Below are 24,171 nucleotides of genomic sequence, written 5' to 3' on the forward strand. Positions count from 1 at the left end.
TAGGACCCTCAATCGGTTTGAAAAGTCGACTCCTGGCAACCATAGGAGCCGACTGCGGCAAACTCCAGGTCTGCCAAACAGGCTGAAACAGTCCTGTTTTTTTGCCACCTTGGATCATCACATGGCGACGACTTATGGAAATCACAGTAGACTAAGAACCCTCAAGTCCTGTTGGGTCCCCTTTAGGGCTGTACCTGCCGCTCTGGGCAGGTTGCCCCCATGCCTTCCGTATCCCTGATGCCCCGGGGCTGCAACTGTCGCTCAAGCAGGTGACGGGGCAAAACCAGGTCTGGAACAGCCTGGCCCCGTTGCTGCGGGTGAGAGGGCAGGACTCCGCCAAGGACGTAACAGGACAGCACAGGGCTCGCCAATTCTTTCCCGGGGGACACTGCAGCCAGTCGGGCTTCTCAGGATATCCAGAATGAACGTGCAGGGGACGCCTTTCCAGAGACCCCTGCCTCCAATGCATGCAACTCTGTCTCCTGCGTATCCCGCTGTGGATATCCGGGATCCCTGTCTGAGGGGAATGTATCCTCAAACTCTGCCAATGGCATTGGAGAACGCTCTCAGCAACGGCGGCACCCTTCAGCGGGACCCTCGGCAAATTCAAGCCCCTCTCCTGCCCAATGTCTCATCTTCGCTTTCTGTTCCTGTTTTTCGAGTCCCATACTTTCTGCGTTTGGTCTTTCACCGCCTCCTCTCTTTTTACTGGTTTTTCCTCTCTCTTCCCCCGGTCCCTCTGTATTTGGGCTGGCCTTCCTCTCTTTCACTGCCTGGCAGTCTCGCTGTCTGTCTCTCTGAGCTTCTCCCATTTTTTTTCCCCTGCTCTGTATCTGCTTCCTTCTCCCCCCCCCCACCCCCCATATTCTAATCTGAACTTTAATACTCTCCCTCTCCCCTGCTGCCCTGTTCCCAAATCAAACTACGCTTTGCCAAAAGCAGCAGCCTGCAAACTCCCCCACCCGCCTTCCAACTCTTTAGAGCATCCTCTGTGGAGTTTCCTTTCCTCTTCCTGCAACTCTCAGCAGCCTCCTCCTCGGGATTACACACACACACACCCTAGAGCAGCCTTTCCCCCTCCCCAACACCACAAACACCCCTGCTCTTCCTGCTTCAGAGGCAGAGCAGAAGCTTTGACAAACAGACTGAACAGCCCCAAACCACCAACCCGGCCTTTTCCCCATACAAACAAAGCCATCCGACCACACATGGAAGGAGCTTCCCTGCTCCTACAAAGGGGACTGAACCGCTAGCATCTCTGCTGGAACTCAGAGCGAAAAAGTAAGTTGCTCTATTATTTTTCTTTAAATCCCATGCTTATGTAATGGGTAGGGTGCAGCGCTCCCGTGCCAGCCAAGCATGTGACGGAGAAAAGCCAGACGGGGGGGGGGAAGAAAACGGGTGGAACTGAGAGAAAATTAGATGTCACCGCTTTTTTTTTTTCCAGGCTGCTAGCAAAAAAAAAAAAAAAGTCTCAATAGCCCCTTTTATACGGCCGACTGGGAACGCCAGACCCCCTGCCCTCCAAAGCTTAGGGGGCTCATCCTTTTTGGGTCTCCCTGGCTGATGGGGTAACTGCACCTCTAATAAAAGAGGAGCCTTACACACACACACTCCCCCCCCACTTCTCCATCACAGCAAACCTAACCCCTGTACTTTTATGGCTGCTGCAAAATTCTGCTGAAAGCAACTCCCTCTCCCCAGCCTCTCACTACAAAAAGGGATCGTGTCAAAGAGGCGAGTCACGTGATAGGCTTAAAATACTTTATCTGGGGCTCCAGGAGAAGATAAAATCCCACAGAACTTTAGAGAACATCCTCAGGGCTAAGGTTAAATATATACTGTAAGCGGTGCCCTCTTTTTGTAATAAGACAGCGCATCACAGGCGCGAGAACTACAAAAAAGCAACGCTTAAGTCTCCCATTGGAGCTTCCTTACTATGAATTCCGAGGGGCAATTTTTGGCTTCTAATGTATGTTTGGTTTGTTTTTTTACGTTGTCTCCTGGGTAAATTGGGGGCTCTGGAACATAGCAGGGAGCCCGCTGGACCCCCCAACATTGGCAGCAAGGGGAAAAAAAAAACATTAAGGCGAAATACGTGGAATCAGGCCCGTGCAATGTGATGAGAGCTGCCAGAGAGATTTTAAACCCGAGAATTTCTTCCTGCATTTAAAAACGACCGCGAAAACTGAGGAAGTGAGCAGGGGGGGATCTATTTTTTGTTGTTGTTGTTGTAGTGGCATTTAAAGAGCAGGGGCCAGCAAAAGCAGTGCTTGTCGAGGTCCCGTTTTAAACAGAATGACCTGCAGCCAAAACTTCAGGAAAGCAGTCGGTCATTTGGAGTTTATTTTTAATATACGAGCTTGCTGTGAGTGAGTGTCAGTGCTTCCTTCTCTGTCATCTTTTGCGTCTCGTGTCCTGCCCACTGTACATCTTCAGTGCACGTCGCGGGGTCCAGGGGGATGCGTTACATATTTTTGTGATCCGCGGGCAGATGTGCGCGTCCCAGAAAATCAGGCCCATTGGTTCTGCTTCTTGCTGCCCCGCCCCCAACTTCACATCATGGTTTGGGGGGGCTAGTGGAGGTGACCTCCTTTCCACACAGTCCTCGCGGGCACAGCATTGGTGAGAGGGTCGCCCCCCCCCCCCCCGCCCTTTTCCCACGGGGGCCCCTCCATTCTACAAGTCAGGAAGGGGGGGGGGGGGGAAGGCGACTTTCATTTTAAAGAGGGTTTAAAAGAAGTTACGCTCTCCTTCACGGGATCCACAGTGCCAGGAAAAATAGTGGAAAGTGTTCTAAACATCAAAATCACAGAACATATAGAAAGACATGGTTTAATGGAACAAAGTCAGCATGGCTTTACCCAGGGCAAGTCTTGCCTCACAAATCTGCTTCACTTTTTTGAAGGAGTTAATAAACATGTGGATAAAGGTGAACCGGTAGATGTAGTGTACTTGGATTTTCAGAAGGCGTTTGACAAAGTTCCTCATGAGAGGCTTCTAGGAAAAGTAAAAAGTCATGGGATAGGTGGCGATGTCCTTTCGTGGATTGCAAACTGGTTAAAAGACAGGAAACAGAGAGTAGGATTAAATGGACAATTTTCTCAGTGGAAGGGAGTGGGCAGTGGAGTGCCTCAGGGATCTGTATTGGGACCCTTACTTTTCAATATATTTATAAATGATCTGGAAAGAAATACGACGAGTGAGGTAATCAAATTTGCAGATGATACAAAATTGTTCAGCATAGTTAAATCACAAGCAGATTGTGATAAATTGCAGGAAGACCTTGTGAGGCTGGAAAATTAGGCATCCAAATGGCAGATGAAATTTAATGTGGATAAGTGCAAGGTGATGCATATAGGGAAAAATAACCCATGCTATAGTTACACAATGTTAGGGTCCATATTAGGTGCTACAACCCAAGAAAGAGATCTAGGCGTCATAGTGGATAACACATTGAAATCGTTGGTTCAGTGTGCTGCGGCAGTCAGAAAAGCAAACTGAATGTTGGGAATTATTAAAAAGGGAATGGTGAATAAAACGGAAAATATCATAATGCCTCTGTATCGCTCTATGGTGAGACCGCACCTTGAATACTGTGTACAATTCTGGTCGCCGCATCTCAAAAAAGATATAATTGCAATGGAGAAGGTACAGAGAAGGGCGACCAAAATGATAAAGGGGATGGAACAGCTCCCCTATGAGGAAAGACTAAAGAGGTTAGGACTTTTCAGCTTGGAGAAGAGACGGCTGAGGGGGGATATGATAGAGGTGTTTAAAATCATGAGAGGTCTAGAACGGGTAGATGTGAATCGGTTTTTTACTCTTTTGGATAATAGAAAGACTAGGGGGCACTCCATGAAGTTAGCATGGGGCACATTTAAAACTAATCGGAGAAAGTTCTTTTTTACTCAACGCACAATTAAGCTCTGGAATTTGTTGCCAGAGGATGTGGTCAATGCAGTTAGTGTAGCTGGGTTTAAAAAAGGATTGGATAAGTTCTTGGTGGAGAAGTCCATTACCTGCTATTAAGTTGAATTGGAAAATATCCACTGCTATTACTAGCAATGGTAACATGGAATAAACTTAGTTTTTGGGTACTTGCCAGGTTCTTATGGCCTGGATTGGCCACTGTTGGAAACAGGATGCTGGGCTTGATGGACCCTTGGTCTGACCCAGTATGGCATGGATTACTTAGAGAGGTAGAAAGTGTCATGATATGAGACTAGAAGGTGTGTGCTGGGGAGGGGGGTGGGGTATGGAAAGGTTTATTCATAGAAAGGATGAAGAATGCATGGCACAGGCACCCAGAGGAAGAGGCTGAAACTGAATCTGAATTTGTAAAAACCCAGGATTAGCACACAGAGGTTTCTTGGTGACAAGGGGGGGGGGGGGGGGGGGGGGAGTGAGGGAGAAGGTAAAGCCACAGATCGGATGGGGTCTGCAGTACTGTAGCAGGAAGGGAGAATGGGGAGAGAGACTGGATCAAGCTGGAGGTCTTTAGCCATTGTCAGTCTCTATTTGACTCGGATTTGATCAAGACCGAGCAAGCAGGAGGCCGGGCTATTTCAAAAAGCGGTGGGGGGGTGTCTTATTATTCAATGAAGAAGCTTGAATAGGGTAGAGATCATCAAGGAGCTATAAATAACCCGCCCTGTCAGCCCTCTACTGAAGATGGAAAGCTTGTAGGAAGCGCAGATTGGAAGGAAGCAAATAACGATGGTGTCACCGGAGAGGAATGAGGCAAGAATTCATATTTAAACTCCTGGGAACACTGACCCAAGCCTAGTGAAGACACAGTGTCCCACGTCCATCCTCCGTCACTGCCGTCCCTTATCAGCAAAGGAGGCTCGTAAGCACGCGCTGCCTCACGTTATCACGGAGGCCGCGTGAGGAATCCTCCCCGGATCTCGAAACGCGTCACAAATCAGTTCTCTCGTCCCTCGCCATTACCTTCCCTGCTTCTCGTGCAACAAGGCGCCCCCCCCCCCCCCCCCATCATCAGGTACAAGCCGAGCCAGTTCTGGCTTCATTCCCATGGCAGCTTGTAGGGCTCGCAGTTCTTAATTTCAGAGAGAAAAGCTGGAACTTTACATTCAGGCACGCATCGAGGGGGAGCAGGAGGGACACCAAGACTGGCTCAGGCTTGTATCGGATGACAAGGAGATTGTCAGTTGCCCTAACCCTATCCGCCCCTGCCGGCCTCGGCTCTCAGTTCTCTTCCAGCACCAAATGAAAACAGGGCTGACTAAAAAGTTGTGCACGTCCAGCCTTGAGGTAAAATGTGTTGTGCCGGCAGTGTGGTTGGTCGGAGATGATCCCTTTACCAGGGTTAATGACCGTTTCCCGAGTTGCATATCGGGGGGGCCCTTTTTCTTTAACAGGATGCACGAGATGCTTGGGGGTTCGCATCCATTCCTGCTCCTGTCTGGAGAACTTTTCTCTTTGTCAGCGTAAGGAGGAGGAGGGGGGGCAGAGCTTGTTTTCTGGCCCCCACGGCCCCACTGCAACAGGAAGAGGGAGTACTTTCCGGTTTCACAGGTCGAGAGAGTAGAAGGACACACGGCAGAGGGCTGTGCCGGCCCAACCCTGCAGACGCTCAGCAAACTCCCTCAGATCGCTGCCCGCCACTGCCTCTTTCCAAGAAGCCAAGCCACAATGAGCTTTTAAAGGCAGGAAAAATAATGCGATACAGGTCAGGAAAGGGCTGGAATACTGACTCCCTGGTCATCAGGAGTCCCGAGCCAGTCCCTGGTTTTACCCCTAAGGCAAAGCTGGGCTTGTGGTTTCCTGCTTTCTTTTGAGGAACCTGGAACCCCAAGTTCATAAGGTGGCAAGAAAAAAAACAAAACAAAACAGGATCTTGCTCGGTCCAAGCCCTGACAGGCGAACGGAGCTACCTCTGCAGGCCCTAAACCAGGGTGGGTTACATCACCATACAGTTCAGGAAGCAAAACGGGAAGTGAGCGAGGATCTGAACATCACAGATTATTTGCACCGGAAAATGAGCCAGCGACGAGCACGAAGCGCGGCACAACCTGGGCCAAGTCACACAGTGACCTTAAAATTCTGCATCCATTACTCAGGCGGCCGTGCAGTGCTGCGATTGCACAACTGGTGGGGAGGCAAGAATCGGGAGTCATCCCCGCCGGGGAGGGGGAGGGATACCCAAATGATCGGTAGCAACCTAACAGCAGACAGGCCTGAGGCCTGCGGGCCATCCTGGGTCAGCCCCGGGCGTGCGCACAGACTCGTAGGCCTGGGGCCGTGGGGGTCACCCGTCCGCAGGGTGAGCCGGGGTCAGGCCTGGCTTCATAAGTCCATGAACGCAATGGAGCCACACCAGGACTTGGCCAAGGCCTGCGGCTAACTGGTAAGCTTGCTCAGAAAAAGGGGGATTTTGGGGCGCACTTTCGTAACAAACCCCCCCCCCCCCCCCCGGGGCGCACTGGACCGAAACCCTCGCGCCCGAGAGTAAATCCTTGCCAGTATCTGTCACTGGAGAGAGATTCATTTTATCGTAACAAACAAATCCGTGAGCCCCATCCCAGGCAGCGCTGTACGTAAATCATTTTTTCCTAATCTGCAGAGAGAAACCGCAGAGTATCAAAGTACAGAAAATAGAAAACAGTTTGCTTTCCTTCACTACCAACGTTCCCCCCCCCTGCCTTAACTAGCTCCACCGCGTGTTATTTTATGCCTGGTTCAACACTTTTTTTTTTTTTTCAAATGGAAAGGAAGGGGACCTGGGTTTGATTCTCAGCTCCCTGGGCTGTCCGGGCTTGAGGATGGCTGCTGAGGTAGCGCTCACTGCTCCTGGGCTAGGAGAGGGGGGGTTTGTCATCATCATCTTTGCACAGCGGCAACAGCCAAGTAGCTACCGGGGGGGCAATGCCTGCAGGGTCCAGGAGGGAGCCCAGGGGGGCGGCCCCCTCCCCCAGAACTGCACGGCGGCGACCGGGCCAAGCCGGGGGGGGGGGGGGGGGGGGGGGATGGATCAGCTCCGGTTCTTTGCAGCACGAGAACGCGGCAAGGTCCGTGAGAAGCCCCCACAGTCCTCCCTCATGCCCGGCTGCTCCGTTGAGTGCACCCTCTCGGCTACAACCCCCCAGACCCAGGGACGATTCTTCCATTAGGCGAATCAGGAGATCACCTAGAGCGCCAACTTTTTTTTTTTGGGGGGGAGGGAGGGAGGCAGCAAAAGTCTCCAGGTGCTGCCTAACCACTTTTAAGACACAAGAGAGAAGGTGATGGATACTGGGCAGTTGTGGAGGGTGCTGGGTGGGGAGAGGAGCTCTGGAGAAAGATGCTGGGTGAGGAGAGAGAGAGAGAGAGGGGGGATGCTGGGCACTGCAGATGGGGGGGGGGGCTAAGAAATGGGGGTGATGCTGCTGTGCTGAACAGGGAGTGAGGAGAGGGGAGATGCAGGGCAGGGGGATGGAGAAAAGGGGATGCTGGGACTGTAGATGGGTGGGGGGGTAGCAAAGTTAGGGGGATACAGGACTTGGCAGTGGGCGAGAGAGGAGGGAGAGGTGGATGCTGTCCAAGTGGTGCTCCTGATAGGCAGGCGTGCGTGGGAGAGGGCGTGAAATTGAAGGCTCACCCAGGGCCCCTAAATACCTTCGCACCAGCCCTTCCCAGACCTCTCTCACACCAGTCTGCTCTTGTGTCCTCTCTTGTCATGACGCTGAATGGACCTGCAAGGCCCCAAAATGTCTAAGGTCCAAGCAAAAGCTGTGGTAAGCCGTTGTGATCTTCATTTGGACCGACTGTATATAAAATGGCTAAATAAATGAGGACCTGCTGGCTACAACACGCCGGGTAACTATGCTCAGCCTAACATATGGCTAGCTAATGCCCAGTTACAGGAGCTGATGGCTCTAGACTGGAGCCAATTCTAGTTTTACTCCATAAGAATATCCATAAGGACATAAGAGGTGCCAGGCTGAGAGAGACCCATGGTCCATCGAGCCCAGCATCCTGTCTCTGACAGTGGCCAGTCCAGCTCACGAGGAGGTACCCGGCAGATCCTAGTCCAAGCTTCTCTTTCTCCCAGAAGTAAGGGAGGAGGACACCTGCGTCTATCCGACTAATCCTGAGGATTGTTGTGTCTGGAGTCTGGAGGACCCAGTGGCCCGATTTTGGCTTTCCAGCGATTAGTGCTGTACTGGTTTTATTCTCTTCTTTTTTTCATACCGTTATAATTGTCTTACGTTTTATTGCGGTTTCTTTTTTGCCCATGTTAGGGTTTACAATTGCTGTTGCTTTTCTGTTTTTATATCGCAATCCGTTTTGTTAGGTTGGTTTTGTGAAAAGCGGAATATTAATGCCTGAAATTTAATGGAAACCGCAAGTCCATAGATACAATGGCAGAGGAAACAAAACCAGGACTGGCAAGTCCTAGATGACCTGGAACCATCTACTATCCCTGCTTTATAAGCGGCGTGGGTTTTGTTGAAGGCTACTCCATAGTTTCACTGTAAGCACTATAAGGATTTCCTGTAAGGGTCTGAGGAAGTCATGGGGATTTGAGTGCTACATAGCATCGTGGATTATGAACAGTGGCCATCTGGTTTCACAGTCAACTCACTAAACGGTTGACAAATCTGTGGTAGCCCATTGGGGTATTCAAACAATTGTAGTTGATTTATGATGGTTTTATATTAACTGGCGGGGGGGGGGGGGGGGGGGAGTATAAGCATTTTAGGACAAACTATAAATTGCAGGAGTGGTGTGCCCCAAATGCATGTGGGAAATCTACAAAAAGAAAAAAAACCAAAACAGTGGCAGGGAGAGGCTTCTGTTTAGAGAGGGGCCAGGAACCCGTAAAGGAGTTTTGTATGGGAGAATAATCCTGTGATTAACACAGAGCCTGCAACCTGCCCATCTTCTGAGCCAAATCGATGGCTACATTAACACTTTCCAGGTAAGACGCTTGGGAGCTTCGAAGGAAGGCTTTCATGAGTTCAGCATGGGCTGTGTTGAGGGTTCCAAGGTACCTGGAAGTTTATCGAGGCTTGAAATGCTGCAAACCTTTCATGAACTTTGATGCTAACCGGTGGAGAGAGATCGGAGGCCCTGCCACCCGCTGGTAGCATGGCCCCGAGATGAACCTTGACTGAAGAGGTGCAAGGGGCCAGAGGACGAGAGTAATAATAGATACTGAAGCAAGTCCCTTGGGCCACAGGAGAAGGGATCCGGATAGCTGGTCCCACACCAAGTTCAGAGGCTCTTCCGCTTGGTGCTGCAAGATCTTCTGGTTGAGGGCTTTCTGGCTGAAATCAGCACCTCCTTCGGAAAAGAGTCTGAGGGGCTCGCGAGGCAGCAGGGCATGGGCAGCCTTTCCTGAGCTCTGGCGGCGCTGCTGGATGACATCGCACATGCCTAGTGGCTAATTCACACCTGCTTGTCGATTAAGAGAAGAAAACGGGTTTTCTATGGGATGTAATACCTGCTTACTGACCCAATCTAAGAATTATCCAGAAATGGGGCAGCACACGAGCTATCACATAGAGTCCCATTTTCACACCTGGTCCTGAAAGCTCTCGTATCATCCCTGGATAATTCTTATGCTGAATCAATAAAAAGGCTATCACAGCTCACAGAGACTTGGCACAGTAGAATCAATTTGGGTTTTTCAGTCCTCTCTTGCCATCCCTGTTAATAAACACACTCCATACCGTTCGCACTCTTGTTTCTCCCAACCTCACAGCCAATCTTGGTTTGTCTCAAATTACTAGTCTGAGGTTTTCTTGCTATTGCTGAGCTGGTTTTGGAAAACAAACCATGCTGATCTTAAAGATGTTGCAACCTCAGTAAACAGGAGAAGAGCCAGCTGGCGTGGGTGTCAGGCTTTCAATAAATACTTTTTCCTTCGTTTAAAAAAAAAATGCATTTATTGTAACTCTAGGTTTGCAGCTTTTCCTCCCCTGCCGGTGCCCATCTAGCATAGTAAAATAGTAAGTGACAGCAGATAAAGACCAAATTGTCCACCCAGTCTGCCCAGCAAGTTGCTTATGGTAGTAACTGCCTGCCTTCTGATAAGGATAGTAACCGCTGCTCCGTATACATTACTCCCATACACCCTTTTCTTCACTTCCAACCTCTAGCCTCTAGGGATCTGCAGTGTTTATTCCATCCACCACCCTCTCTGTGACGAAATATTTCCTGATGTTGGTTCTGCGTCGAACTCCTTGGAGGTTCATCTTGTGGCCCCCTAGTTCTACATTTTTCCAATGGAAAAGGTTTTAAAATTCCTGCATCATTAATATCTTTCAGGTAACTTAAGGGCTGTATCCTATCTCCCCTGCACCTCCTCTCATCCAGGGTGTACATATTCAGATCCTTCAGCCTCTCCTCGTAAGTCTTCCAATACTGAACCCACACCATTTTGGTCGCCCTTATCTGGACTGCCTGCATCCTGTCTCTGTCCCTTTTGAGATACGGGCTCCAGTACTGACAGCAGTATTCCAGGTGAGGCCTCGCCAAGGACCTGTAAAGGGGATTATCACCTCCTTTTTCTTACTGGTTATTCCTCTCTCTATGCAGCCAAGCATTCTTCTGGCTTTAGCTTTGTCACCAGACACCATCACTCCAACGTCCCTCTCCCAGTCTGTGCACATCAGTCTTTCAGCCCCATCACATACAGCTCTTTTGGATTACCACACCCCGGATGCATGGCTCTGCACTTCTTGGCATTGAATCCCAGCTGCCAAATCCTCGCCCAGTCTTCAAACTTTCTTAAATCACTTTTCATTCTCTCTACGCCTTCAGGCATGTCCACTCCGTTGCAGATATTAGTATCATCCGTGAAACAAAAAAACTCTGTTACCTCCTATTAGAAATGGTGCTGCTTGGCTTGAAAGCGGTTCCAAGGAGCAATTTCTCCAAATGGGTTTGTTCTGTGCATATCTCGACAGGACTGAACCTCATTCATAAACCAGGGTATGTTGGAAATTATCCTAATCTTTCAACTTTACTTCTAATGCCCTTCTTAGAGCTTGCATTGTCCCAAAGAGCATCTTCTTCTGGAGTTCACAGGGTGTAATCTTAACAGGCAACATATCAAGATGCGCTTGGAAAACCTTCTTAATCAGGCCAGTGGAACCCAATATGATTAGAACGATTTCTGTATCTTTTTGCCACATTTTCTTGGTCTCTGATTGCATCTCTTGATACTTAAGGATCTTTGCTTTTCCTGAATGATCCACAGGACAGTCACTGGGTACGGACACCTCTGTCAGCAATGCCATTCTTGTGTTTTCTCCTTCACCCCAATATCCAGCTTTCTAGCGTCGATCTTCCTGTCGGTTGGAACAGGAATGTCCCTGGGGATCACAACTTCTTCATTCTCTTTTATTCTTGTAGGGTTGTGCTCCCAGCGTTGGTTTGGTAAATCGATGCTGTAATGTTTACACAGCCTCCACTGCATAAGCCGGGCCACCTTGTTGTACTTTTCTGTATGCAGGTCTTCAGTGCATCAGAGATGTGTAATCGTTTCCAGTTCTGTTCCGCATTTTACCAGTCTCTTCTATGCGATTGTGAACCATCCTGTCCGTAAGTCCATCGTCCTGTGCTGCGATTACCAGTCTCTCGTCTGTAGGTCTGAATTCACCTCTTAACCATGGCTGTGTCACATGGAGTTGCTGAACTAGCTCCCTCTACTTTCCCACTGTACTTATGCTTCTGCTAACTAACCTTCTTTGTTTGCGGGTCTGATTCTTTAAAGAGCTTTTTTTTCTCGTTTTTGCTAATTTTGTAGCTTCTCTCTCTTTGTGAACTGGTGGATTTTTAGTCATTCCCTCTATTCGTTGGAACAATTGTCCTAGCTTAAGGACTCCAGAGGGATAGCCGTGTCAGCCTGATGTAGCAAAAACGCCAAGAGGTGAGTTAAGTGTGTAAGATGCCACTCGCCGCTTGTCTGAAGATGGTTGCTCGCTTTTATATTTCTGCATTTGAGTCCACTGATGCCATTAAGAATGCCTGAAGCCCTATTACAGTAGCTCTGTAGCTGTAATCAATTTCGGTAAGATCCATACTGCCTTCAGCTCTAGGGATGTATAATCTTGGCATATACTGGTTCTTATAAATTACCTGATGGGCATGGAGGAGTTTCCTTGTTTCTACATCCATGATATTTATGAGACCAGTCTACTATTCCAAAACTGTACGATAATACAGGAAATGCAAACTGGTTAATAGCTTGCATCTTATTCCATGCTGTTAAAGCACTTTTCAATATCAGCTTCTATAGCACTTATTACTAATCTTCTCTCTCAATACTTTATGCCCAATTTTTCCACCTTCTTCTATTCCCAGATATTTACCGTATATCCATTTTCCTGCTCCAATTCCTTTATAATGCAATCCTCAGTCAGGGAGATGTTTTCGGTTTTGCTTAATTTCCCTTTAAGGAAAGTCACCTTACCACATTTGTCCAGGCTAAATATCATCCTGATGTCATATGAGAAACTCTTCACTAAACAGAATTGTTCTGTTAAATGAGAATCACAAGAACTGTAGAATTTCAGATCATCCACAAACAGAGGATTGGTCGCTTTAGGATTGAGGCAAATTCCATATCCCAAGGAGCTAATGAGAGCGCTTGGCAGGTTTAATGTCCGACAAAACAAAAGCGGTGACAGGGAATCTCCCTGAAATATTGCTTGCTGGACCTTAATATTGGAGATGACATATCGTCCATCCTCGTAATTCAGGTGGAGTGTACTCTGCCACGTTCTCATGGTGAATTTAATCTACTCAGTCGGTACAGGATTTACTGTGTACATTTCAAGGCAATTTATTATCCATTATTGTCCCTAGTGATGCGCGGGCAACACAAAGTCTATATTAGCTTTATCCAACTGAAAAAAAAAAAGAAAATGAGGAACCCAAAGCCTTAAGAAAGGATGTATAGATAACCTGCATTTAAATGATAAATAGCATAGCTAATCTAAGTTGGTTTTTTAATGAGATCTTAGTCCATCAGTTCTTAACCCAGTCCTGGCGATGCCACAGTCAGTCAGTTTTTCAAGATATCCGCTATGAATATGCAGCAGATACGCATGAACACACTGGAATATGCAAATGTGTCTCATGCATATTCATCGTAGATACTGAGAAAGCTCAATTAGCCATGGGGGTCAACCAGGACGTGTTCAGGAACTGCTGTGGGCTAAGGTTTTCCCAAAGGACTGGGTGGAGAGCCGCAGGGTTAGTTCGCCCTTAGGTTCCCTCACTCACGCTCCAATGCCCTGCAGAGCGGGTGGAGTTGGAAGGTCAGGCCTGACACCGGTACTCTACGAAGGCATAGTCATAGGTTTGGGGGGGCGGGAATGCATCCTGAAGTAAACGGAACAGGTCAAATGGGAAAAACATGATCAAGCATCGTGTGACCCTGCGTCGAAATCAGCAATGGAATTAGCCATGTGGAGGGGAACCATCACCCCCAGTTGGCCAAACCATGCTGGAAGGCGGCTGCTGGAGCTTTTGTGTACCAAGTCCGTGTATTCTGCTTGAAATATGGAGATATATAGCCGTAAAATTTAAAACGGCGCTGCCATGATGGAAGAGACAGGTACTATAAGCCCCACAGTGCCTCAGCTTTCAAGCCCAGCCCCTAGAAATGGATTCGAGGTAGGGTAACAAGAGCACTCCATGTCATCAGACATAGGCTGAGCCGGTTCTGGTTTTTCCCACTGGACTTGCAACCTCGGACCAAATTCCCGAATGTGGTTGGACCAAAAACAGCCCTGAAGTGATACACAGCCACCTGCGGATGGCTCAGTGCATTTATGTGCACAGGGACAGAGCGAATGCTCCCAGCACCCCTCCCCCCAGCTATTTACAAAAAAAAATAAAATAAAAATCAGACAAACAATAGGATATGGAGCAGGGTCCCTGGATTTCCACTCAAGATGTTTCCTCCCTTTCGACCTCCAGCGATGCTGTTTGTCCTGGCAGGAGCAGCTGCTGTGATGGGGGTGTGAGTGTGTCTGTTGGAAATGGGGGTGGGAGGGTCTCACACCACTGGCACTGGGACATGGAACAAGACAAGAGACACAGCGAGAGAAAGCGCTGTTCACCAGGCTGCCCGCGAGCGGCTCAGCAGGGACCCTCCTTGCTGGCCTGCACCCCACTGTATTCCAATACCTCTCCCCCCCAATGCCCCACTGACTCAGCACCGGCCCCAGTGTATTCTTTCTGGCCCAGTAAACAAAGTCACGTTCAGCTCCTGGAGATTTCCTGGCCCCTTTATTGGGGGAGGCTCCCTGACCTTCCAAATCAGCCAGGTGCAGGAGGGAGATTTTTTTTTCTTATTTTGGCTGATCCCTGCTTTTAAACTTACATCCCGATGCATGCTGGGATTTGTAGTTCCTGGTTCCACTGATTGACATCAACTCCTGCAGGTAGCAGGATGTGTGAGGATCGGGGGAGAGGGCTGTTAGAAATACAGAAACAGGCTAAAATCTCACACACCCCGGAAATGGCTAACCTGGCAGCTCTGGGGAGAAGGAGGTGGTACATAAGTAACCTCACATTCCCCCTTCCCCTCCCTAGCACACGCAGAGGGGCTACACGCGGTACCGCAGGGTCTGACAGGTCCCTTTCCTAATACTGGCAACCGGGCTCCAGGAGAGAAAAATCTCTGGAGATTCAAGCCTTTTTATTTTCAAACTAACGCTGAGCGGCAGTGTAACTCTGGGGGCTGCAGTGACTGCCCCCTCCCCTGTACCTCGCTCGATGCTGAGTTTTTATACAGCACGCGCCTGTTCTCTTCACAAATCACTGGAAACGGCCAGCCAAGGGTGCAAAATGTACCCCGACTGCATCCCTCCCCTAATTTTCTTAGGCCGAAGGGCAAAATAAACCATTACAGATTCATGCTGGAACCAGTTCACCAGCTGGGATTACTAAAGGACTACATTTTCCGTTTTCAGGCCAGGCTGAGCCAGTGCTGGTCTTACACGACCTCCGACTCCCATCTTCCTTCCTGGCAGTTTCGCTTTTCCTCAGAAAAGCAGCCATTACCCATTTGATTCCTGGAATGGGGTAAAATCAGGACTGAAGCAGCCGCTCCTTTACAAAAGATAAAACCGGGTATCACAAACATCGCAGACCAGTCTGGTTGAACATTATTCTCCCCGATTACATGAAAGTGTCAGAGGATCTGTAATGCAATCAGAAACAACTTTGGTTTAATATCTCATCTGAAAGATGACATCCTCTGCAGTGTCTCCTAACACCATGCTGGGACACTGGGTCAGTGCTGGATCAGAGGGAGGAGTGACCCCTAACACCATGCTGGACACTGGGTCAGTGCTGGATCAGAGGGAGGAGTGTCCCCTAACACCATGCCGGGACACTGGGTCAGTACTGGATCAGAGGGAGGAGTGTCCCCTAACACCATGCCGGGACACTGGGTCAGTACTGGATCAGAGGGAGGAGTGTCCCCTAACACCATGCCGGGACACTGGGTCAGTACTGGCTCAGAGGGAGGAGTGTCCCCTAACGCCATGGCGGGACAATGGGTCAGTACTGGATCAGAGGGCAGAGTGATCCCTAACAGCCCACTGGGTCATGACTGGTTGAGAGGTAACAGCGGTCTCTGCTAAGTCTTGAACACCATGACTACTTGAGGGTCACTCATCTATAGTACAGGTCAGACCCGATCCACTTAGCGTCCGAGATCCCATAAATCAGAGCCCAACGCTGCAGGCCTGCCTGTTTTACATTCACGGAAGTCGCGAGTTCCTGTACATTTTCCCCGCACAGCTGGAATCAGCAATGCCAGAGCTCCTCGCTCCGAGGGGAAAACGCCCGGTCTTGTCACTGTACTAGACCCAGCATACATTACACGTTCACTGCTGTTTCCAGTGAGGGACCTGGGGGAGAAATGGGGCGACAAATTCCATTCTGCAGAAATTAAACCAGCGACTCATTAAAACAGCTGAAAACCAATCTGATTCCAGTGGTAAAAAAAAAAAAAAAGAGAGACTGGGGGGTTTTTCAAACTGGCAACGAAAAGCGTCTGGCTCTGATCTTCTCTTCCTGCTGTCAGCACGAGGGATGATCGGATGATCACCAGATGAGATTAGCTCTCTGGCAGGGAGCCCATCTCAGATGGAGGGGGGCGGGGGCGGAGTGTGAGCCTTCGGGTGCAGCTCTGGAGGGGTTTGCTCCATGCCCTCCTATCCGGTCACCACTGGGACAGTCCCAGACCAGGGGTGGGGGAGGGGGAGCCAGAGACCACTGCTTCCTCCTACGCCCCCAAAAGCATGGGCACAAAAGCCCTCTTGGATGTCGCTTGGTAAACGATACAGCTGGGGCGCTCTTCCTTTCCTGGTGGTGGGGGTGGCGGCCGTGAACATTGCCTCCATGGCAGCCCCAGCCCGCCCTGCAGAGAAAGGTTGGGGGGAATATGCGAAAGAGATGCAGAAACATTTTAGATGTCCTTGAGCTGCAATGAAGGGTCACCTCAGACATGAATGGATGACCCTCGATATGAGACCCGCTATACTGTTTTGGGGGGGGGGGGGGTTTGTTTTTTTTAACTTGCTTCCTTTTCTCCTCTGGGAAAAAGTGGAAGGTGGAGGCTGCCATTGGACCTGACCCACTACCTCCCCCCCCCCCCCCCCCCAAAAAAAAAAATGTCCACTGCCACCTATGCAGAGCTGTGCCAGGCCTCCCAGAAATCACAGCATCCCTACAGCCATAGAAGAGGTCCCTTTGGCTTCTAAAAAAAAAAAAAGGGCACTGAGAAATGGGAGAAAGCCCCCAACTACATCTCCCCCACCACCCTGGTAAAGATGAACGCCAACCACAGCCCTCCCTGCCAGTAGCACCGCCGGCATTGCTTGCGTGTGCCCGCGATTCCACCGATTCGCTGGGTTTATTTACAATTATTTTTTTTTTTTACAAAAAGGAAGAAAGTTGGCAGGAGGGCAAGATGGTATCTTCACACCACAGCATGATGGGACGCTCACAGTCACAACTGGGATGCTTTGGGGGTTTTTTTGTTTTGTTTCCTGAGCTGTGCGTTTTTCTGACCGAACGCGCTCTCTCGCCATCCCCTTTCCCTTCTGCTCAGCACTGTGGGTGCTGTCTGGTCAAGCTTTTCATTTGTTTGTTTGAGTTTTTTTGTTTTATTTTTAATATACTTTTGGTACATGATAGACTATACGAAGATCTTGTTTTATTTCTGGGTTTTTCCTGTTAAATACAAGCCACGTTTTGTGCCTGGCACTCCTAACTAGCTCCATCCTACCTATGGGGGCAAGCCAAGCCCTTTCCTGGTTCTCTGGGCCATGGCATGGCAAAGACAGGGCAAGAAAGGCGACCGCCATGAGTGCCAGGCTGAGCTGGGGGAGTGAATCCAGGGCACTGCTTTGTCCAGCTCTGTCCCCCCCCCTAGCACCTATAGGGTTGCAGCTCCTCAAAACCAAGAACCGTGTGGCCCTTACGCCTCCTCCAGCAACAGTGGGGCCATGGCATGGATTACTTCTTCCATCTGAAGTCCCTCGCTTGGCCGTCCGTGTAGGTTGTCTGAGAGATCGGAGAGAAGAGCAGCAGGCTGCAGCTGCTATTTGAATTATCCCTGCCTGCTTCCCTTTATTTCTTTTAAAAAGATTTATGACCCGCATCCTCCAAAAAGTTCAGAGCAAGGCACAACCAATGCACGCAAGAAAAAAACCTCAACAAGAGCACCTTACAGATAAAAAACGCAATATAAGCTCAGGGGTATATCATGGCTTCTTTCCAACCATGTAAACGAAGCATTACAGCATGAAACCTTTTACTTCTTATATTAAATTCTGGTAGGACCTGAGGCCCCCACCCTGCAGAAGCCCCCGATTGCATTGCACCTCCCCCAGGCAGAGAACGTTGTTAGACGACCAGAAGGTAGTTAAGACTCCCCGGACCTCCTTTGGGTCTTCCTTCGGCCCAACCTGCCCTGTGAACTGCCGGAAGATTTTCTCCAGCTTTCTGCGGAGGTCGGACCGTGGAACGATACTGGGATTAACGTCTGGTGGGCTGGGGTCAACGGAGTAATCTTTCCATTGCTCCGGCTCGTTCAGAAGTAAATAACATTTTATGGGGTTTGCAACTCGAAAACACCATTGTATCAGGGGATTCCACCACTGCCACGTTCTGCTTCGCCCATCACTCCGAAATGATAAGAACGTAAGAAATGCCATACTGGGTCAGACCAAGGGTCCATCAAGCCCAGCATCCTGTTTCCAACAGTGGCCAATCCAGGCCATAAGAACTTGGCAAGTACCCAACATTAGATCAATCACAAGCTACTATTGCTTATTAATTACTGTAATACCAGTCTGTTAAATATTTCCTCTAGGAACTTATCCAAACCTTTTTTTAAACCCAGTTACACTAACTGCTGTAACCACATCCTCTGGCAATAAATTCCAGACCTTAACTATGCGCTGAGTGAAAAATAATTTTCTTTGTTCTAAATGAGCTACTTGCTAACTTCATGGAGTGCCTCCTAGTCCTATTATCTGAGAGAGTAAACAACCGATTTACATTAACCTGTTCATGTCCTTTCATTATTTTGTAGACTTCTATCATATCCCTCCTCAGTCGTCTCTTCTCCAAACTGAACAGCCCTAACTTCTTCAGCCTTTCCTCATAGGGCAGCCATTCCACGCCCCTTATCATTTTGGTCGCCCTTCTCTGCACTTTCTCCAGTGCAGCTTCATCCTTTTTGATATGCAGTGACCACAATTGCACACAATATTCAAGGTGTGGACTCATCATGGAGTGATAGAGGTATTATGACATCCTTCGTTTTATTCAACATTGCCTTCCTAACAATTTCTAACATTCTGTTTGCTTTTTTGATTGCCACAGCACACTGAGCCGATGCCTAGATCTCTTTCCTGGGTGGTAACTCCTAATATGGAACCTCGTGTAACTACAGCAAGGATTATTTTTCCCTATATGCATCACTTTGCACCTGTCCACATTAAATTTCATCTGCCATTTGGAAGCTCAATCGTTCAGTTTTGCAAGGTCCTCCTGCAGTTCATCACAATCCGCTTGAGATTTATCTTCTCTACATAATTTTGTGTCATCCGCAAATTTGACCACCTCGCTTGTATTCCTTTCCAGATCATTTATAAATATATTAAAAAGCACCAGTCCAAGTACAGATCCCTGAGGCACACAGCGGTTTACCTTTTTCCACGGTGAAAACAGACCATTTAATCCTACTCTCTGTGTCCTCTCTTTTAACCAGCTTGCAATCCACAAAAGGACATCACCTCCTATCCTGTGACTTTTTAGTTTTCTTAGAAGCCTCTCATGAGGGACTTTGTCGAATGCCTTCTGAAAATCCAGATACACCACATCTACCGGTTCACCTTTGTCCACATGTTTATTAACCCCTTCAAAAAAATGTAGAAGATTTGTGAGGCAAGACTTCCCTTGGGTAAATCCATGTTTGCTATGCCCCATCAAACCATGTCTATCTAAATGTTTTGTGATTTTATTCTTTATAAAAATCGTTTCCATGATTTTTCCTGGCACTGAAGTCAGGCTCACCTGTCTATAGTTTCCCAGATTACCCCGGATCCCGTTTTAAATATAGGTGTTACCTTGGCCATCTTCCAATCTTCAGGTACATTGGATGATTTTAATGATAGGTTACAAAAATAGGTCTGAAATTTCATTTTTTGGGTTGTATACCATCTGGTCCAGGTGATGTACTTCTCTTCAGTTTGTCAATCAGGCCTACCACATCTTCCAGGTTCACTGTGATTTGGTTCAGTTGATCTGAATCATAACCCATGAAAACATTCTCTGGAATAGGTCTCTCTCCAACATCCTCTTCAGTGAAACTAAAGCAATCATTCAATCTTTCCATGATGGCCTTATCTTCTCTAAGTGCCCCTTTAACCCCTTGATCATCCAATAGTCCAACCGACTCCCTTGTTCTTGAGTTTCCGGAGACCACTGCAGGCCCCCTCTTTCAGACTGACTTGGTCTTGAAGTTCCGTGGAGCACAAAACCATTATATCTAGACAACCAGTCCAGTAAAGAGTGCTCACAACTTGTAAGGAGTCTAGTGTTACAAAGAACCGGCACCAACGGCTAGAGTCAAGAAGCAGATGGCATTGGAACAGACCTGACCCAATAGTTATGGAGGGATAAACAGACCAGTAGCAGGGAATCAGGACTCAGCTGCAGTCCAAGACCAGCCTGATAAAATATCCTCACATTTAGATGTGGCCCCAGGGGTGGTGGTGGTAGTAAATACAGAATCCTGCTCTTCCAGATGTGATGTCCCAGTTGGCCCACAGTGTGACCTGCAAAAATATATTACGTTATGTAGCTATAAAGAGTACGGCTGAGGAGGCCAAAGCCAAAACAGAGGCACAAGTTAGGAAGCGTGGGACATGTGTCAAGAGAGACAACCAAATATTCATCAGGGTCTGCGATGATGCAGTAGGCAGGGGCCAACTGGGTAGGCCAAGAAGGCCCTTATCTATCAACATCTGCTATGTTGCTTATGTAGATATTTGCTCATTTTGTATAGCTGAGTGGTAGAGTTATTTTTACTCTTGATCTATCCCAGTACCAAGGGATGTCTTTAGCAGGTAAGAACAGCTCTTGCTTAAGGTACTCGCCACATATTTTGAAGACTGGAATCAGGAAGAGCACCCACTGGGTGCATGCGTTCATGGTGCCCATGCGTCACATGTGTTGATGCCAGCAGTACAGATAGCCTACAGGTTTATACATGCTCCACGGCATTTGCACGTGTTATACATGGTGGCAGGTGGGGGATACCATGCCGCTGACTTGCACTCACAGTAAGTGCTGTAGGTGGAGGTACATCTCCTCCGCAAAGGCTGTTTCCCTGCCTTCATGGCAGGATCCTCCTCTGGCAGGCCGGGATTACAAGAACTCCGTGGCTGCCTGTTTCGCCAGAAACGAGGAAGGCCCCAGGCTGCCTGCAGGAGACGGAAAGGCAGGCAGATAAAGACTGGGGACCGGGCCAGCGGCTGTCGTAGGAGGGCAGGTACAGCCCCGAAGGAAAGCAAAGCTTTCAGTCTGAATAGATATGAGCAGGGAACATTAATATTCTGGCGCTGGTGTTTACAGAACACTGTGGGACCCAGGGTTTTTGATAAATGAAAACTCTGTGATGTACTGAAAGGCTGAAATGACACGTTTAATGTGGCTGAAGAAGAGTTACAGTCATCAAGAAAGAGAGAGGCATTCCCGAAATAAATTGGGGGCTCAGCTGACTCTTCCCTCTTCCAGTGTATAGGGGAGTGGGGATGGTTCTTCCCTAGAGGTTTTCTCCTGTTCCATGCGTGCTGAAAATTGCTGGAAACAAGGTTGAGAGAACGAGATGGACGGACAGACAGAAGACAGAGAATTTTCCCACACTACCTCCAGCTGGTAACTATAGCTTAAAAGAAAAAAAAAGTCATTTCCTGTTTCCAGAGACACTTAGAAAACCCCCCTGCACCAAAGAGCGATCATGTTCACTAAATCAGTAACAGCGCACTGCTCCATGGTCTCTGGCTCCTATCAGCTGATGGACTCCAGATGTATCACTGCTGCCTGCGGCCCTTCCAAACAGCTGGGGGGGGGGGGGGAGAGCCTTTCAACAGCGCCTCCATCCCATCTCATGATGGGAGGGAGGGAAGGGGAGGCGCGCTGCTCCGGCCTCAGGTTTTCGGACACTTGGCGCGTCAGGGCTCATAAATCAGAACCAGAGACGTCCAAAGCCGGGTGCTGCGAGCTCGCTCCAGGTCATAAGGAAGAGACTGATCCAGACCTGGCTGCCCTCCCCTTGCACGCCTGGAGTTAAAGGTAGCTCTGATTCCCCCCCCATGAAAAACAGGAAGTGCGAGGCCCGGCCTGGAAGAGTGGAAAAAGCAAGACCGGATCGGCCCGGTCGCCTTGAGCTCTTTGGAAAAGCGAACCAAAGTCAAAGTAAGCAAACAGGGCTTACCCCTTGAGTCTAATAAGCCTTGCTAGCAGATGGTCCTTTTACTTTTATTATGATTTTATTTTACAATATTTATATTCCGCCTAAATCAACATTTTTGTGCTAAGCAGACTGCAATTTAACATAAAATACATTATCAAGTAAATACGAATGGAATGAAAGAAAAATAAAAAATAGATTACAACTACACTGAAACAAACAGTTATAAATTTACACATACTTCACAATAACCTGGTCCCGAAAAGCCAAGCTTAGTCTTTAAGATGCCTTGGGTTGCAGGCGTGCAGAGGTGGGAGGGAGGTTAGTAAGGTGGTGGCAGAAAAAGATCATAGAGCCTATTTAATCTGCTCATCCACTGCCAACTGCTCTGCTCTACAATCCCTCCCAACTCCCTCAGAGATCCTCTGTGCTCGCACCTTGCTTTCTTGAATTCAGATACTGCCCTTGTCTCCACCACCCTCTCTGTGAAGAAATATTTCCTGAGTCTACCCTCTAGCAATCTCATCTCATGACCCCCTCGTTCTAGAGAGGTTCACCCCCTGTGCATGGAAACCTTTGAGATCTGCTGAATGTCTCCAGCATATCTCCCCTATCTCGCCTTTCCTCTTTGATCTTTGAGTCTAGCCCCATGTGCTTTAGAATAAAGACCACTCATCATTTTTCCTCTCCACCGACTCCATCCTGTTTCTATCCTTTTGAAGGTGCAGTCTCCAGAGCTGTACACAGTATTCCCAGTGAGGTCTCACCAGGGACCTAAACAAGGCAATATCACCTCCCTTTTTCTGCTGACCATTCCTCTCCCTGTGCAGCCAAGCATCTTTCTGGCTTTTACCATCACTTTATCCACCTGTTTGGCCACCTAGAGATCATCAGCGACCACCACCCCCAGATTCAGCTCTTGCTTCATGCACACAAGAATTTTGCCCCTAAGCTATACCTCTCCCTTGGGTTTTTGCCCCAAGTGCATTATTTCGCATTTTTTAGCATCAAATCTTAGCTGCCAGATCTTAGCCCATTTCTTGAGCTTTGCTAGATCCCCTCCTCATGTTTTCCACTCCTTCCTGGCTGTCTATCTTGTTGTAGATTTTGGTATCATTCACAAGACGACAAACCTTTTCCCGATATCCCTTCTACAATATCACTTACAAAACCATTGAAAACCCCCCCCCCCCCAGTCTGAGAACCGTCCTCTTCTTGTATGATTACAGATTTAACGGCGAGTTACACCAAAAGCCTTCCCAGATTCTCAATGATACTTAGACAAGAGGACTTCCTAAATAATAGTATCCCTAAATTATCGACATCTCACCAATTCCTACTATCAGGACTCCAGAACTGCTCAATCAATTTTTGAATCCATAAGTTCACTATATTACTCTTATTGTATCTATATGGTAGATTTGACAGGTCATCTCTACTACGTTAAATAGTTAAATTGTATGTACATATTATATTATATTATATTTATTATTACTATGTTAAATTGACATCCGGTTTTATTGTTCCTTATGTTCTACAGTTCTATGTAAAGCCCCCATCCGCTGTTGGGCAGTTCATCGTTTTATGTAAACCGGAGTGATTTGTCATTCCCACAAGAACTTCGGTATATAAAAATTAAAAATAAATAAATAAATAAAAAGCGTGGCAGTAGAAATACTGCACACACAACTGTGCACCAAACAGTGCAGCGAAATGCACTCTGCGTACCACCATCAGGTTAAGGAACAGAAGGATGTGGGCCGGTCCCTCCGCGTCACAGAGGGGTCACCTCACTGCCTCAAGAGAGACCAGCATCAGGCAGGGAAACCATAAAAGAGGCGGTGTGATGGGATCTTGAGCTAAGAACCCCCCACCCCCCTCAGCCTTCCTGGGGGTTGGGGAACAGATGAGAGATTTCTGCTCCTCCAACGCGTGGCAGGGGATGAACAGCGAAGAAGGGGGGGGGGCCATCCCAGGGGCAAACTCAGTCCTCAAATCAATCAGGCTTTTGGCCAGAGCAAGAGAGACAAGCAGCTGCGGTCTCTGTAGAAGGGGTGGTCTGCAGGCTCCCCTCACCCCAAGCTGCAGGGCTTTGATTCAGCCTGACACAGCTTGCAGAAGGCTGCCCCGGTACCAAACCTGGACGTGCTCACTTCCGGGCACGTCCGGCGCTCCAAAGCTGTGCAACGTCAAGGATTCAAAAGCAC

General features: G+C 48.5%; 1 protein-coding gene across 2 annotated transcripts in view; it reads left to right on the forward strand.

Moving 5' to 3' along the window:
- Nucleotides 1-867: 867 nt before the first annotated feature.
- PEAR1 (platelet endothelial aggregation receptor 1) overlaps nucleotides 868-24,171 on the forward strand; it is a 73,856-nt gene continuing 50,552 nt past the window's right edge. For both annotated transcript variants that reach the window (XM_029580399.1, XM_029580400.1), the window contains exon 1: nucleotides 868-1,281. The gene's annotated coding sequence lies outside the window, so the exon portion shown is untranslated. The remainder of the gene's footprint in view (nucleotides 1,282-24,171) is intronic.

This window comes from Rhinatrema bivittatum, chromosome 16, assembly GCF_901001135.1.
Source record: "Rhinatrema bivittatum chromosome 16, aRhiBiv1.1, whole genome shotgun sequence".
Lineage (NCBI taxonomy): Eukaryota > Metazoa > Chordata > Amphibia > Gymnophiona > Rhinatrematidae > Rhinatrema > Rhinatrema bivittatum.